Below are 17,450 nucleotides of genomic sequence, written 5' to 3' on the forward strand. Positions count from 1 at the left end.
TTCTAGCCTTGAGTATAAATAATACTTCAACTGGTTTGTTGATATCCAAAAAATGATGTGTATCTACATTAAGAGATTTTGGAATCTAATGGGAAAACCATGCATATTATTGAGCTGAAATGCCTATTTCTTTCCTCCCAGATGGGAAGTAGTACAGGGTAGTGCCATGGCATATGCATTAATTTTATTCCTTCCGCAAATTTTAGCACATATTATTTTTGCAGATTTTGAGTCTTTGCCTCCTACCCAGTATCCAGGAGAGTTAAAAAGGAATTTGCTGCAGAAAAGATCTCAGTCTTAACAAGGACCCTGGATAACTCTTAGGTGAGCTGAGGAAGAAGAGCTTGGGAGCGGTTCTGCTCTGGAGAAGAGTAAGAGAAAAAATGAGAGTTCAGTAGGAAGAAATCCTGAGGAGGATTAACAGGGGCATAATGAGAGACAGAAAGTATACAATTTTCCTGGCTCCCATATTTCAGTCCTACAGACTGGGTATGTTGGCTCTGAAGGTTCGAGCAATAAATAAAGAGCACATTTAAAATGAGGAGGATTACAACCAAAGAATAATGGGAAACATAAATCTCAGTATCTGTTCATCAGTGTTGCTACCCCATTAAAACTTAGTCTGTAACAGATTTCTTCCTAAGTCTATGGATTTCTTGCACATTATTTTCCACAATTTTATTTCATATTACTTGCTTTTTCAAATTCCAGGCCTTTTCTTAATTTTTCTTGCTTTTCAGTCCAGTGGAGCTTTTAATTTCCTCAGGATCTAAGAAAGTGGAAGGAGCACACTGTATTGCAAGCTGAATGTTTGCATGGGAATGAGTTGTGTGGGAGCATTTTAACCAGTGCTTTATAGAAACTCAAAAGACTAAGTTTAAAACTGTGATTGTTAATGCTTGCAGATGTGTAAGCATAGAAGGGTCTCATCTTGAAAGACTGATGGTCTGAGGAGACACGAGACAGTACAAAACGAGGTTTTGACTTATTTGATCAGTGTTTTTCTCTTTACTGCTTTACTCTCTGTGTTCCTGTAAGCTGGCCTTTGTATATGTTGTAACCTGTGCCTATCACTTACAAGGAGTTGTAAGTTAACATCAGTTAATGGCTGCGGAATCCAGAGTGGGTGCTGAGTCTTGAGGGAAGCCCTGGGTAAACCAGCTCAGAGAGTGGTGCGGGGGCAAAATGGGATTGTCCTTTCACCCTGGCTCAGCCAAAGGCCGCAATAAGGCATCTACTGTATTTAGATGAAGGTGAAGTTACTCCTCCAACTGCAAAGAGGAAAATGCAGATGCACAGGTGAGCATGTGGATGGAGAAAAGGCATGTGTTGCACTCCACAGCCCACCATGTAATGCAGCTCTTGGGAGAAGCCCAACCTGTCACACATGCACAATGCAAGCTGACTGCCTGTGCCTCTGCAGAACTGCACAGAGGACCATGGTCCTCCCTGCTCTATAAAGGTTTTCTGAATTGAAGAACACATCTGTCTCCAGAACAAAAAGATAGGCACACGCTTCTTGATTTGAGAATCACAATGCCCAGCCAGGTCAGTGCCAGCTACATAATGAATTCTAAAAACACAGATTTGGTGGCCAAACACAACAGTGCGTACCTAGCTGCAAATCTACATAAAAATTGATATTTTTAGTATATTAATCTATCTTAGTTTTAATTTGACACACCTACTGGTATGAAATATCTCAGTGTTCTCTCTCTCTCCACTGAGCAGCTATGGTCAAAACATCTCTAGTTTAGACATCTCATTTACGTGCTACCACGGGATGGGATGAAGTCAACCTTTATTTCTGTCATCCTTTTTTTGTCCTTTTTTTTTGTCTTCTGATTAACACAGATGCAGTTTTCGTCAGGATAACTTCTGTTGTGTTTGAATTCCTCTTTGTGTGGTTCCCAGCATTTCAGGCAGTGCAGCACTGCAGCATCACACCCCTCTCTGGAATGCTATTCCCTCAAGACTCCAATGGCAGAGAGAGATGGGTAATGTTTTCTGAGCTTCTTCCTCTATTTTTATTCTTCCTCTATTCCTCATTTTCTATAGAGGATCAAAATGGATTATTTTCATCTTGACATGCAAATGCCTAGGCTGTGCCCTTGGCTGAGATCTCAGCATTGACTACATAAGTGAAAGATATGGGAGTAGTAGCATTTTAATATTGCATATGGAAGTGGCAGTCTTATTTCTCAAGGAAAAAAAAAAGAAAAAGTTACTGTAGCCCTTTGTGCCTCGAAAAAAAAAAGCCTAATAAAAACATTTCCTCATGCGTTACTGAATACTATATTCACATGCAGTCATTGGTCTGCGCAGAGGCAAATTAACATTGTGTGCAGCTTGATATTGTTGTACTCTGATCTGCCCATTTGCCATGCCAAAAGTATCAATGGGAGTAAAAGACACATGAATAATTTTACCAAGTCAGATTATACCTCCAAATATGAGCATTTAATAAGTGATGGAATTAGAACAGAAATAGGAAGGATTTCTAAGGCTGCTTGAGAAATGCATATAGAGATAAAAAGGTCAAATTCTTCATCAATTTTCACTCTGCACAACAGCAGTTAAGTAAATGAAATAACATGACCTGCAAATTGGTGCAGGATACAACTCTCAGAATATGTCAATACACCATAAAAGTCATCATGTGGTTTCATGTTAACATGAAAGAAATGGTATCTGACCATGAAAGCATGCACACTGGCTCACTGTTTCTAATTATTGTAATATTCTTTTTCTGAAACAACAGCAGCAGCAAACACTATCAAGAAATTGCCTCCTGGCTGACATTCTCGGCAAATCCTCATGGCTATTTACTCAAATGAACAGCCCAACAAGTAAGCTGTTAGCCTAAATGAAAATTATAGCAGATAAAAACTGTCAGCCTGGGAACTGAACTAATAAGGAAAAAAATTGCACGAAGCTGACGGCACAGTTTTGAACACTTGGAAGAATAAAGGAAAGCACAGCTACTGAAATTAACTCATGACACTGAGGTAAACAGGAAAAATCCCCATCCATTTCTACATCACACATAGCTGATTAATGCAAGATTCAGCAGTGCTGGCTTAACCATGCTTTTACACATTAAAACTCAAGACAGTGTTTATGGTAGGCAGTGAATTAAGTGTGGACTGACAATGTAGCAGCGTGGTGCTACTGCTAACTTTCCTTGTTTTTCACTTGCGTGCAGGAAAAGTGACAAGATGGGGTTAGGCAACCTGGACCCATTCTTCAAAGCATTGCAGAGGAGTAAACAAGGTATTTGTAAGAGGTTGGGGAAGCACTCTGGCACAAGGTCCTGAGTGGGGCGAAGGGTTGGAGGGGAAAGGTGGTAAGCCACATTGGGCTTGTTCTGCAGAGTCCCTGGTTGCTGTTCAGGCTAAGGTCTTGGAGACAGTCTACTGACAGGCCTTCTGCCAGGAGATTTGTTACTACAAGAGTTTTGCTTAGGCAGGATTTTATTATAAACATTGTCTCAATCCTCCTTTTATAAAAATCTATCCCACCTTTCTCTTCTACCCCAGGAGGAGGAATATTTTGTATATATATCTGGATGAAACACACAAACAAATCCATTTCCCATGGATAATATATTCAGAGTGATTTGCTTTTCAGAGTCAGAAGCTCAAAATCATGAATTTATTATGCAAAGTAATAATTGCAAATTATATTGGCAAACTCCATTCCAGAAAAAAAAAAGGAGTATTAATATAACTAAAAGGATTAAAAAATACTGGCTGTTAACTTGGGGCTACTACAGATATTTTAGGAGGTTATATATCTCTGTTCCACCTAAACCACCAGAGGCAGTAGCTTTCATTTTAAAGGTCTAGTGAGATACTGCAATTAATGGGCCCACCTAACAGCATATGTTGTGCTTATATTGAGTAGTAAGACATGGAAAGAAAATGAAAGAAATGCTTAGTGCCGTAAAAATTTGCATCTCTTTCTAGTTCATTTTTTAGTGCAAAGAAACGGAATATATCAGGGACAGAACATGAAAGGATTTGACTTCAGTTTTTGGGTCAAGCTAGGCTATGCCTTTAGTGGGATAACCGGACAGCATATTTTGACTTTGTGGGTCTTACAGAATCTGAAATGCCTCATTAACAATCCCTTGGAGATATATAATGCTTCCCAAGGATGACTGGAGCAGACCAGCTGCTCCATGTGAAACTACGGGCAGGTGGCTATCCCTACTTTAAGATGCCCACAGGTTCCCTGCCTGGCTTGGTCCTTTCTGGTCATCAGCAGAAAGGGGCACTGACAGCTGCCATCGTCAGGATCTTTAATGCAGTGCTTGTCAGCTACATGAGATTTATTTGTTCTTCTGGATCTGTATGTTATATCAGGGGTACTCACAGGATTAATTTGCAATCATGGTCTTCACAAAAACCCACCGCTCTCTGCTGCCACAGGAACATTTTCCTCTCTGGCACACATGTTCCATTAGAAAGCATTCTGTAGTAGATTATGTTATCCAGGCTAGTTGAGATTTGAGAGTAATTATGATAAAAATAAAGATAATATGCTTGTAAACTTTGCAAGTGATTATTGCAGTACTTATGATGTAATTCACAGAGATGGCACCATTAGAAAGTAACGAAGCTTGCTAAGTTAAAACTTTAGTGACATTTTTAACATTTCTTGAAAGCATTAAGACCTGAGTGCAAGGATGGGATTCAAGTGCTCTACAAGTTATGTTTCTGTCTCTGTCACATATGCTGGCTGTATTCTTGAGAAAGTATAGTGCTTCCCTTCCCATAAGGGGGATGCTTGAGAATCACTTGCTGATATCAGCCCGAGAGGAACTTATCTAGATTGTGGTGTGAAAGCCTCAGTGTAGCTAGGCTTCCAGGCCTGATTGTAGTTAAAGCCTTAAGGGATGTGCCTTTCTGAGGTGGGGAGAAGAGTGAGTTATTTAGCATTTGCAAGGGACTTGAAGACTTAGGAGATGTGGGAGTTTACAACCCACTGCACGCAGAGAACAAACTATCTAACCCTTATTACCTCACACCTTTTCTCATAATGTGCGCTATTGATAGTGATTACTGTGAAAGGGGTTCCACCGTGTTGAAAAAGGTCATTAATAAAAAAAGAGGTAATTGAGATGTTTAGTGTTGTAAACATTGAATTTGCTAAAATTCTCCTTCATTGAACAAAAAAATCTGTTTTGTTTTTCAAGCAGAGCAACATAGATCATGATTCACAGATTGTTTACACAGATCCCAAGACCAACATGCCTTAGGACTGAAAAAGGAGAGCAGTCTGCAGCCTCCAGCCTTGCCCATCTGTGTTATCAATAGCACATACAAAGGTAAACCTGCTCCTCAGGTGTCACAACACAATTCCTCCAAATGGAATCGAACTGTAGTATGGTCTTGGTCTTCCCCATCAGGTGAGGACACAGAGCAATTAACTCTTTTAAACATGCAGTAAGTACAACTAAAAGCACAGTTAAAATCAGAAAAGGGAATTGGAGCTCAGCAAAACTCAGCAAAGCTGAATAACTACTCAACTAAATCCAATTATCTTTGTATTTGTAGAGTTATTTTGCGAGGAAGCTGTTTTGGGAACTCCAAATAATTCTTGATGTGGCAGTGTTTTGATATGGCTTGGGAAGTTCCTCTCATTTTACATGTTCTCAGTAAAATTGCTGTCATGACTGATGACCTCAGCAGCAAAGAATGAGGCATTCTGTATCTCTACATCCACTGATCCAAAGAAACTTTGCCATAAGGTTTAGCAATTAATCTTGGAGTACTACAAATAGTTACAACTGAACTCTACATGCCCAACAAATGAACAAGTATGTCTTATATCATGTTGAAGTGCAATACCATTAGGCAAAGCTAACAACAGAAATTCTAGTATGAGCTGAAGATGCTCAGGTTAAAAACCATTCTTGTGGTTCCCAAATTGCATCATAACAATAATGTAAAAATGGAAAATCAGGTCTGTATTTCCTTGCTAGGGTCTCAAATCTGATTTTGAAGCTTCAGTTGGCCCTACTGCCTTGAAAACTACAGAATGATTGGATTTTATGCAATTATAACCTTCAAAATGTTTGGCAGTCTAGACTCCTTTTTCTGCTGGTGAAGAGGACAAATCAGCTCATCACTGCGTAAGAGAGGCAGGCTCTGGGTCGCTGACTTCTGAAGACACCAAGGTGATTTCCACTTCAGTCCAGTGAAGTCCACTTCACTGGACTGAAGTGCCTCAAAAGCTGATATCATGCAGGTGACTCCACCATGCAATCCACAATACTGAATGAACAGTTTACGTTTCCTACCCTGCATCTCAAAACATGTTCAAAACAGCAGACAGAAGCATCTATTCACTCAGTAGACAAACACTAGACCTCATGAGTGTAGGTCTTACAGGAATTTTTTTTTTGTTTGTTTCTCATCAAACTGAGAAGGGGAAAACTGTTTTCTGTTAAAATATTTTGGAAAGTGGACATAGAAAGTGATAGTGACTGCCCTCTTCTTGTAGTGTAATAGCCCTATTGTCAGAGCTGTCACAGAGGAAGAGGGACACGTGGGTCCCATTTCCCCTTCTGCTCAGACCCATGTTTCCTGCCCTTTAGAGAAAAGGCTCTAGTCAACGGGAGGATTCAGTATTCACCGAGGAGCCAGTGAGTGAAGATGAAAGGGAGCTCATGGCTTCAGGGGTCAGAGGATCCTTTCAGTTGCACTCTCTGCTCCCAGGATCATTTCTGTTTATTTAAAGACTCCTTCATGTAAGCATACACAGTCTTGGGATGACAGAGTGACACGGTTTTGCCACTTTCTGCTGACCCACACAACATAGACTGTGCCTTATAAAAAAAGTAAGGAACATATGTTTTTGTTGAATAGAAATTGAAGAGATTGGGACTATTCAATTGACAAAAACGAGTAAGAAGGAATATAAAATAGCACTATTTGAGATAATGAATTATACTGAGAAGGTAAAACAGGTTCTTTGTTTATCCAATCAAGAAAATAATGAAGAAGAAAGAAGGAAAAAAATGTAACCAAAGGAAGCTTTTCTTTTCCTTTTCTCTCTCTCTCTTTTTTAAACAAAAGCTGCAATTAACCTGTTGAACTAATTTCTACTAGGTATAATTTAGGCCAAGAGATTAGTAGTCTAATCCAGAAAGGATTAGACATGTATATGCATAATGAAAATATCCATAAACTACAATAGGTAGAATATTATCTCAAACCCTTTTATAGGATAGCTTACCTCTTAATACCAATTGAAACCTGTGTACCTCTGTCTAGTCGAGGACCTTGTGAAGCACTTGTCTTTTCATCCAGGGTCTGTACTTATCTACCTTACTGAAAAAAACAAAAAAGACAATAAAAGAAGCCAGCTACAATATAGTATACTCCTCTGCATTATTTCTGTTCCAGGGGAGCAGCTGTTTTATTGCTTAGATGGAACAGTGATTTTACAAAGTTAGGTGATATTTATACTTCTTATATTAGCATTTTTACACTATAATTAAAATTCAGCCCTGGTAAATAGAGGGAGAAGCATAATCTGACCACCCAGCTAGGAATGAAATGTTGGAGCCTTTTCCATAAGAAGAAATCCACAACAGTGAGGATGTGATTTTCCATTATAAGTGTACTCTTACTTGCAACAGGAGTGAACTGACAGCAAAGGTCTTTGCAGAATAGCTTTGCAGTATACCAATAATGCAGTGGGAGAGGTGGACAGCTATCAAATTCTCTATGCGCCCTTTCATGCAGGCTGGGGATAAACCTTTCCCCTGCACTCTGTTATTAGGCGCACAATGAAAATCTGGGAAAATCAGAGAGCATTTCAGGATTGGGCTCTTCTTCCTTCTCTTCCTGGACTTAGTTATTTAGAAATTAATAAGTACAGGCAGATCTTAAAATAACTACAAAGGTTTTATAACTGGTTTTAGTGTCTGGGAGGCCACAGAAGTTAAGAGAAGAATAACTCTCACATTATATTAAGTCAACAGTTATTTACTGTCTGTAGTAAATGTCAAATCAGAATTTCATTTGAATTTATATAGTCTTTTCCTCTCTGATCTCTTTTTTGCTGGTCTCTTGGGCCATCTAAATTTTCTCATTCCTGAGGAAGGCTGCCCTTGTAGCCCCTTAATGTGACCCTAGGGGTGAGAAAACCAACTGGTTTTCTGTTTGCTGCTGAATATATTGTTTTACTGTTATGAAAACATAGAAAGGTCTTGCCTTGCTACCAGACCTGCTATCTCACATTGTCAAATTCAGAGAAATAGTTTTACTGTAGTTATATCCACCACAAAGAGTTGAGCATCGAACACTGGATTCCTGGCTGTCCTTGTGTCCTCAGGTACTACTAAAGTTTTTGCAGTCCAAAGGTGTTCACTGCCTTAAGTGTTCAGCACTAAAGAAAGCTTGTTCTACCAATATAAATTTATCAGCTAAAATCAGCTGTGAATGATATTTAATAATTTCAGAGTTCCTTTACTCTTCGTTTGTAATTTGTCACATTACTTTATTACTGTTTGCAAAAGTAACAAAGGATATTGCAACAGGGATTCATTTGGGCAAATTAAACCTTCAGTGGAATTTCAAATGCAGGCATTCGTTCTCTGGGATTAGACATCAGCAGCCTGTGGAATTATTTCTGACATTTCATCCATCATACACTCAGAATAACTAAACAAGCTGGTGCTGCTCTCTTCCTGCTCAAAGAACAACTTTCACAGAACCTTCCCAACCTATTAATGTCAGGAATCTGTGCTTGGAAAATTCAGAGAAAAAAGAAAAATCTTCCACAAGTGAAAGGCAGAGATCTTATCATGTATCAGTCACATGCATTGGGAAGTCTGTTCATAAACAGATCTTTAGCTGGTGTAAATTGGAATGACTTAACTGGTGTATGTATATGGATTTAGTTCAGTCCTGGAATTTTTACCACAGGAGTGACTAGATCTACAACTGTGAGAATCTGGACCTGCTCTTCTGAAAACAAACCATGAAACTGGTATTAGGTGGAATGGAAGGTGGACTGCTTCTTTTCATCTTCTTTGTTTGAAAAGTAAACTGTAAAGCACATAACTTTTCAGCATAACCTCTTGCACTCTGCAATTTTCGGTCTTTTCTTGAATCTCTGAGCACATACTTCAGTGGTCAAAGTTTCACTTCAACCAGCTCCTTTCAGGCCAAACATGGTCAAACTAGATTAACTGTATTATGTAAATACCATAGCATTAGTGAAAAAAACCTATGGGCTACCTAATTATTAAAGGTCAATAACCCCTTAAACTATATTAAAATTTTTTTCCTAATAAACCACAAATAGGTTTCCCATTTTGGACAGACCTTCAAGAATTTTTTCAATTACAGGACATTTCCTTCCCCACCCTGCCTCCTCCCCTCCCCTGCTTTAAAAATGAATATAACGTGCTTTGACGTAGCACGGTCTCACACTGAAATCTACAATCATGTACCTAAACTAACAAAAAGGTAAAATCACCAAAAGGGAGATTTTAGAAACAGAATGCATAATCAGATAAATGAGAAGAAAGTTTTGAAAAGGATTGCAGAGGAGTAATATAAGATATTGCTGGTGTGCTTCTTACTTCATTATTGTTTTCCTTCAGTAAAAGTTCTGTCAGCTGGGGAGAGTTACTCACATGTTTGAAGCTGGGTCTAATTTCTCCGAAATCAGATTCCTTATTCCCAGGACTCCACTCCACAGTGCCAGCACAAACATACATCAGCAGCTGCACAGCACTTTAAAGAGCTAGCACGGACATATCAAGCAATTACACCGTTTCAGATCTCTGTCCATTATTTTCACTGAGCAAATCTGAAGTTGGAAGAATCAGTCAGAGAAAGCAAATAAGCATTTTGGAAGTCGGAGTACCTCATCTGAGGAGTGAAACTCACCTACTGCTTAACCTTGTAGGTAAGAAATGCTGATGTGAAGAATGATCCCTTTGCCACAAATAAAGCTTTAAAAAGTACTTGGATTTTCACTCTGATGAATACAGTGAGTGCTGGTGCACTGAGCTGGTGTCAGCCTTACTTCTATCAGGGGCAGGTGTAGTTCTGGTTGCTTTTGAACTCAGGAAAATGTGTGCAAGCTGATTTCACTTCTGGTGGAATCTCCTTTGAGTAGGGGCTGTGCTGTGGATGAGTTGAGTAGAATGAAATGAATGAAGAAACTAAGTTTGAAATTCTTGTGTTACTTCCAAAATTAACTTTTTGTTGTTACTGAGCCTAGATTTGCGCTGGTTTTTTTAGTGTGCACGTATGTGTCTATGTGCGTGTGTGAAATACATGCTATTGTAGACAGACATTGACTTCTTGTACAAAAAAAGCACACCTGTCCTGTGGCCTGAACTTGACAAATAAAAGCATTAACAAGCTACTCATTAATTAAGCAATAGTGTAACCATGCCTTTGCTTTAAAGGTGTTGGTGTGGCTGAGTTGTTAATAATACTTGTGGTGTCCCTTGCTTGACACCAGCAAAGACACAAGCTATCAGAAAAAAAGGCAGCAAAATCTCAAGCAGATCTCTGCAAGCGTATGAGAAAAGAGAGGCTTTGCTGTTTACCCACAAGTTGTCTTTTAGCTTGTATGGTATTGTTAATGCCAATAGAAGTGCTACACTGAATAATCTGAGAAAAAAGGAAAATACCCCATGCAGATACAATTTACCGCAGTGAGTAAGTCAGAAACTTTCAAGACAACATCCTCATGTTTTACAATTTTCTAATATTTTAGCTACTTAGACTCCATCCTTCCTTGCATTTTCCCATGTGAACATTAAAAAAATTGACTGAAATGAATGAGACAGATCTTCTCATATGTACAGTTAGATAGATATCTCTATTGCTGTGGACACAGGATTTTGTAAATATTGATAGGACAGTTTTGACAGTTTCCCACAGTTGTCATCTAAAGCAAAGCTGTGGGACTGTGGAAAAAGAACCTTTACCCTTTGCTTCCTTTCCTTCACCCCCAAAGCAGTGAGATTTACCCGAGGTGAGCATCCGGGGTGAATGGCCCTACTTGGATCCTGCTGGCAGAGGTGGCCAATGTTACTGTGAGATAGATCACTCAAACTCTGCCACTGATTTACAGCCTGGTTCTTTATCTATCCTCCTTCATTAAGGTACGTGTAAGTGTATACAACTGGTTAGATGTCTCCAGTACTAAAATTTCAGCAAATTGTGCCACAGTAGGAACAAATACATTCCCACCAGTGCAATTTGTTAATTTTGCTGTGGGTGTAAGACTTGTGAGCAGGTTCACGAGCAGTTCTGGGATCCAGGCTTACAATCATCTTTATATGTGTCTTTTCCATCTTTGTCCTGGACCTGTTTAATCTCTCTGAGAGCACATTTTTTTGAGCTGGGAGAGAAAGTAAGAGAAAAACAAAGCTGGGTGGTATGGCTTAGAAATACTGCCAGGCTTTGCATAAAATGGTAGTTCAGACATTCACCCAAAACATGAGAGGATCAGTCCTAATCCCTGAGTCGGTTATAAAACTGCATCAGTGCAAAAGATAGCACTGAATGCTTTTGAAGGGATGGGGTTCGATGTCAGCTTGAGGGAGACACGTATAGATCTTAATTGCTGCAGAACAGAGACAGGCATCATTTCAGGGCTAAGGATTTCCCAAGATGCTTTAAAATTAGGTTACTTTTTTTATTTTTTATCCTTCTAGACTGTTTTTGAAAATCTGGTTCTGCTTCTGAAACATTCACAAGCAAAGAATTATGGAAGATATCTGTAACTGAATACTTTGTAGCAGACAGTTTTTTAATGAATGACTTAAAATTTCTGTCTAGAAAAAGTGAAATTATTTTTTCAATCTTGTTTTTGGAGGCAGAGAGTATAATGTATGGCCCCTGTGTGGCGGCAACAACTTTTTTGATTTATGGAAGCAGACACAAATAGTCTGGAATAAACAAATCTTGAACAACAGATGAAACTTGGTCACTTTGATTTCCAAAGTGGTTCTGAAGAAAACGAGAGAATATGGCAACAAAATAGTAGTCCACTCACCTGTACTGATCACATAATTACATGTGAACCTATATGCCAGACCTAATATCACTTTCTTGCACAAGGATGGAAGCTCAAACAGAATCTGTGCATCATGGTGACACCTGAAGCCCCATCTCCTAGGTGAAGCAAGATACAGCATAGAAGTTAGGCCATCCCTTGACTCATATTCCTCAAACTGCTCTCTTGTTCTAAGCTGTTTACAACCACAAACTTTGAAAAAGGTTAACCGTTAAAAAAAACAAGGAGAGAAGGCGAGACACTTACAACACATAGCAATAGCCCTGCCCAGCATGAGAAATCTCTTTCAAACAAAGAAGAGTTGGTTGGATCCCGAATCTGAAGTGAAGATACCAACTCTGCTGTACTATTCTTTATTTCCTGACCTTTAATATCCGTGGAGGCAAATAAATACTTCTAGATGAGAGGAACTACATTTTAGACGATTAAAGTTCGGTGAGTCGAATCCCAAACATCTTTTACAGCTAGATATTTCAATGAGCAGTATAAAACCGAAGTCCCTGTCAAAAAAAGATAAGTTTTATAATGTTTTATGGTTATGCCTTTCCCAAAAGACATGAAAAAGTTTCAAAAGGCTGTGATATTTCACGTATGACAGTAGCTGAGAGAGACAGCACAGAGCCTAGGCTGCAGATAGCAGCTACATCCTGTTTCCCTGAATAGTCCTAAAAATTCACTGCCAAAGAACTAGACTAGGTGTGCTAAGAACTCTTAGGAGAAGTACTAGGCTGGGCTTGGTATACTAAGATTTGTCTCAAGAGAGATACTATACCCACTAGGTTCCTTTCTAGCTTCTTTTGTGTTTCTGGCTTGTAGTCAAAGGTTAATAAATGTATGCTCAAATTATCTTTTGCCACATGCACATGTATTATGGAGTGAAAACCTGACTATTTCTACACATCAAGTTATACAACACTGCAAGGGTCAATTATGGCAAAATTGTGGCCCTGTTAGTGACAAGTGCAAATTTGATTTGACACAAGCTGGGGAGGATTTCCAAGAAAAATTTGTAAATTTCTTCATTGGGCATCACATCCTTTGTCTCAAGCATCTAAAATCAGAAATGCCTCAAATCAACATGGCACCAAAGGGCATATGGAACAGTTAGTGCTCAAGCACTGTTGCTAAACCTATGGTTTTCTTACTAGAAAGGTTAGCCCTGACCTGAAAGTTTATGTGTGATGCAATCACAAAGACAAATTGATCACTCCAACAACCACAACCATGCATGGAATCTTAGCAAGCTGCTCATCTTTAACCTGCCCTGAGGCTCACCTGGCGGTTTGCAGTCACTCTACACATCTGTTGACATCAACAAGGCTGACAGAAAAGTATGTCATTGATTGCAATTTCTGCTTTGATTAATTGACTCTATAATTTGTCTCTTTGAAGGGGGAAAAAAGAGACTATATCATTAACACCTTTTGAAAGAACTGTACCTTAATCAAGTATAATTATTTTTCTAGATTAAACCTTTACAACCTCTTCCTGTACTAGCAAATGTTGTCTTAGGTCAAATGTGGTATCAGTAAAAAGGTATTAATGTATTGACCTAAAATAAGTTGTGCTAGGACTTGTTTGTGTGTGGCGCATTCTGGAAAGTACTGTGCCTCCTCCATCAGAATAACCTTCAACGAAGGCCACACATCACAAAGTATTGAGTTCCTGAGTAACCTAGCTTTCTAAGACAATAAATTACCACTAGTAAGTCACAGAATATTTAGAAAGAGCAGCAAGCAACTCAGAAATGTCCAACTATTAATTTAACTTTTGAAAAACTGAACAGACAGAAAGACAAAAAAAAATTTTTAAGATGATAACTTAAGCTACATGAAACATCAAATTATATTTAAATACCTCCTAAGAACTGAGTGGTCTTGTTTTATTTTTATCTGTGTATCATTTTACCCAATCGCAATGTTAATGTTCCTTTCTTATTATGGGTATAAGACCATGCTATTCACAGTGGTTTTCATGTATAAGAGATTCCAGCTCTATCTGATACCATGGTGACTACTCATTTCCTACTGGTGATCACCCCCTCATCCCATGGCTAAAAAGAGAAACACAGAGAAGGATCACAAGACTCTGTAATAATAATGTACACTTTACATATACTCATATTCTAGCATTGAAGCGAAAACATTGTATTCTGCTTCCTTACTTTGCCATTTGTTTGGTGAAAACCTTAAAAATTTATTGGAGGTCAGTATTATTTATGGAGCTAGTTTCCACTTTTTTTTAATCTTTCTTGCCAAGATAATTTGTGCAGACCCTCCAATACCAAATATCACATACATAAAATAAATAGAGACATTTGTGGACACATGTTGGCAAAGTATTTAAAGTGATATTCTTCAAAAACTATGAGTACTTTTCTTATCATGCACAATTTGGATTGTACTAATGCAGTTGCTGGTGCATGTACTTTGTATTCAGGCTCTTAGGACATTTTCATTTGTTAGGATATGGCTCTGCCATACCTTTCTGTCTCCTGCTTTTTCACTACTCTTAAAAAACCTTGTCTCTAGCCCCGGTTGCAATGCAAGAGTTTAATTAGAAATTTGCAGATGTTTTCCATAGGCTACATAGAGTGGGATTTATGTTTCATCAATGAATGTACTTTGGCTCTTACTTGAATATATATGCATGTACACCTCAAATACATGGGCAATGAATAGATCCTCAAAAACCAAGTGCAAAACACTCAAGCACATACTTTCTACAGCACTGAGAAACAAGACATTGATATTAGGGCTATCACTTTTGAGGTATATGCAGAAATAGGGTGGAATCTATAATATAAGCACAGAGAAAATTCTTGGTTTTCATTCCAGTTTAATGATCTTTCACCCACACACTGAAAATAGGGATGCATCCTCTCTCCACCTGAAACTAGCTACTTGAAAGATTGGCATCTGCCTGCAGAACAGGCACACCTTGAACTTAGTACTAGGTGGGCAATGTTTTAATCATGGCTTTGGTGATGAAAAGGCTGGGAGTACATTTCTTGCACTGACTCAGATGAATACAACACCACAGATCTTTGCTGCAATCCAGGCTAGTTCCCTGATTCAACTTTTCCTACACACAGAATCACAGAATCACAATAGGTTGGAAGGGACCTCAGTGAGGCATCTGGTCCAACCTCCCTCCTCAAGGAGGGTCATCCTGTAACAAATGGCACAGGATTGTTTCCAATATCCCTTGAATATCTCCAATGAGGAGGACTCCACATCCTCTCTGGGCAAGCTGTTCCAGTATGTGGTCACCTGCATAGTAAAGAAGTTCTTCCTCATGTTTAGGTAGAAGTTTTTGTGCACCAGTTTCTGTCTATTGCCTCTTGTTTTATTGGCTTGCACCACTGAGAAGAGCCCGAATCCATCCTCTTGATACCCTTCCTTTAGATATCTATACACATCTATAAGGTCCCCTCTCAGTCACCTCTTCTCAAGGCTGAACAGGCCCAACTCCCTCAGTCTTTTGTCATAAGAGATATTCTCCAGATCCTTGACCAACTTAGAAGGTCTCTGCTGGACCTGCTCCAGGAGCACCATGTCTCTTGTACTGAAGAGCCCAGAACTGCTCACAGTACTCCAAATGTGCCTCACCAGGGCTAAATAGAGGGGCAGGATCACTTGCCTTGACCTGCTGGCAATGCTCCTCCTAACACATCCCAGGATTCCTTTGGCCTTCTTGGCCACAAGGGCACTGCTGGCTCACGGACAGCTAGTTGTCCACCAGGATCCCTAGGTTCTTCTCCTCAGAGCTGCTTCCCAGCAGGTTGGCCTCCAGCCTGTGCTAGTGCCTGGGGTTATCCCTCCCCAGGTGCAGGATCCTGCATCTATCCTTTTTGAATTTCAGGAGGTTCTTCTCTGCCCATCTGTCCAGCCTCTGAAGGTCTTTCTGAAGGGCTGCACAATTCTCTGAGGCATCAGCTGCTCCTCCCAGCTTTGTCCTCAGCAAACTTGCTGAGGAGGCATCTGCCCCTTCATCCAAGCCATTGATGAACAAGTTAAACAGCACTGAACCCAGTAGAGAGCCCCGGGGCACAGCCCTAGTGACAGATCACCAACTCGACTCTGTACCACTGATCACAGCCTTCTGGAATCTGTTACTCAGCCAGTTCTCAATCCATCCTTGTATCCATTCATCTACCCTACACTTCCTGAGTTTGCTAATGAGGATGAGAGACAGTTTCAAAAGCCTTTCTAAAGTCAAGGGTAGATAATATCCACTGCTCTCCCCTCATCCATCCATGGAGTTTTTTCATTGTAGAGGGCAATCAGGTTGGTCAAGCATGATTTACCTTTAGTGACTCCATGCTGATTACTCCTGATCACCTTTATGTCTTCCACACTGGTAGACATAGTGTCCAGAATAAGACACTCCATTGTCTTTCCAGGGGTTGAGGTGAGGCTGACTGGATGGTAGTTCCCCTTGTCTTCTTTCTTGCTTTTTTTGAACACCGGAGTGGTGTTTGTTTGCTTCCAGTCCTCAGGCACCTCTCCTGATCTCCCTGACCTCTCAAAGATGATTGTGAGAGGCCTATCTATGATGTCAGCCAGCTCTCTCAGCATTCATGGATACATCCCATTGTGGCCTGTGGACTTGTGGATGTGAAATTTATTTAGGTGCTCTCTGACACAATCCTCGTTCATTAAAGGAAGGTCTTCCTCCTGACATTCATACACCCTGGTCTCCTGGCTTAGCGATCCCTAAGGGCTGATGTTATTGGTGAAGACAGATGCAAAGAAGGCATTCAATAACACTGCCTTCTCTGTGTCCTCTGTTACCAGAGTCTGCCCTCCATTTCCTAATGGGTCCACATTATCCTTTGTTTTCCTTTTGTTATTTATGTATTTGAAAAAGCCCTTTTTTCATCCTTGACATCCTTGACTAGATTTAATTCTGGACTGACTTTGGTCTTTCTAGACTAATTTCATTTCTACTTATCCTGACCACCTCTCTATATTCACTGTGGCCTGACCTTACTTCCATCTCCTGGGAACTTTTTGCTTATAGTTAGAAATGACAGGGGTTTATTCCTTTATAGGGTTTTCTTGTGCCTTTGGCTTGCCCTGTTCTTGAGCCTTGAGGAGGAGAGCCTTAAGGATTGACCAACTCTCCTGCAGGGAAAGAAGGGTCCCTGAACATATTCCTCTCACTGAACAGTGACAAACGTAACTGGCTTACATGCTTCTGTGTCTTGATACATTGCTGAGTTTGGCCTTTTGGAAACCTTGGGTTAATCCTTCCCCATCATCACAGCAAACTGCCATTTTGAGTTTACTGAAAAACAGGAAAAGAAACCCCTCTTAATTATTGACACAAGAGGAAAGAAAGCTGTCCTCTTGAGTCCTGAAAACTGGTGTAAAATGTCAAAG

General features: G+C 39.7%; 1 long non-coding RNA gene across 1 annotated transcript; it reads left to right on the forward strand.

The window, feature by feature from the left end:
* The first annotated feature begins 1,854 nt into the window (after window positions 1-1,854).
* Window positions 1,855-6,183, forward strand: LOC125320114. The gene is made up of 4 exons (XR_007201008.1): window positions 1,855-1,997; window positions 3,206-3,273; window positions 5,204-5,332; window positions 6,090-6,183. It is a non-coding gene; the product is annotated as an uncharacterized LOC125320114 (long non-coding RNA).
* Window positions 6,184-17,450: the final 11,267 nt, after the last annotated feature.

Source organism: Corvus hawaiiensis, chromosome Z (genome assembly GCF_020740725.1).
Source record: "Corvus hawaiiensis isolate bCorHaw1 chromosome Z, bCorHaw1.pri.cur, whole genome shotgun sequence".
In the NCBI taxonomy this organism is placed as follows: domain Eukaryota; kingdom Metazoa; phylum Chordata; class Aves; order Passeriformes; family Corvidae; genus Corvus; species Corvus hawaiiensis.